Genomic DNA, 293 nt, shown 5'->3' with positions numbered 1-293 from the left:
CCCGCTCTACTCTCCACAACGGGCAAAATGCGAAGCAGCACTCCCCTGGACAGCTGGACCTCGAACTTCTCCAGTTCTTTTTCGTCTCAACGTCATCGAAGCCACCGATGCAACTTCCATCAAGCCACCATCACTGTCGCAACTTCGACCTTCGAAGCCACCGGCACAACTTCCGTCTAGCCAATGTCCAGCCACCACCATTTGAGTTTTGAAAATCGAAACCACCGTCGCCGGTCTCGCCTCCTGCCTCTGTCATGCAGGTACTTCCCATCAGCGCCAGCTCTGTTTCACAC

Source organism: Arachis ipaensis, chromosome B01 (assembly GCF_000816755.2).
Source record: "Arachis ipaensis cultivar K30076 chromosome B01, Araip1.1, whole genome shotgun sequence".
In the NCBI taxonomy this organism is placed as follows: Eukaryota; Viridiplantae; Streptophyta; class Magnoliopsida; order Fabales; family Fabaceae; genus Arachis; species Arachis ipaensis.
This window is presented reverse-complemented; position numbering follows the sequence as displayed.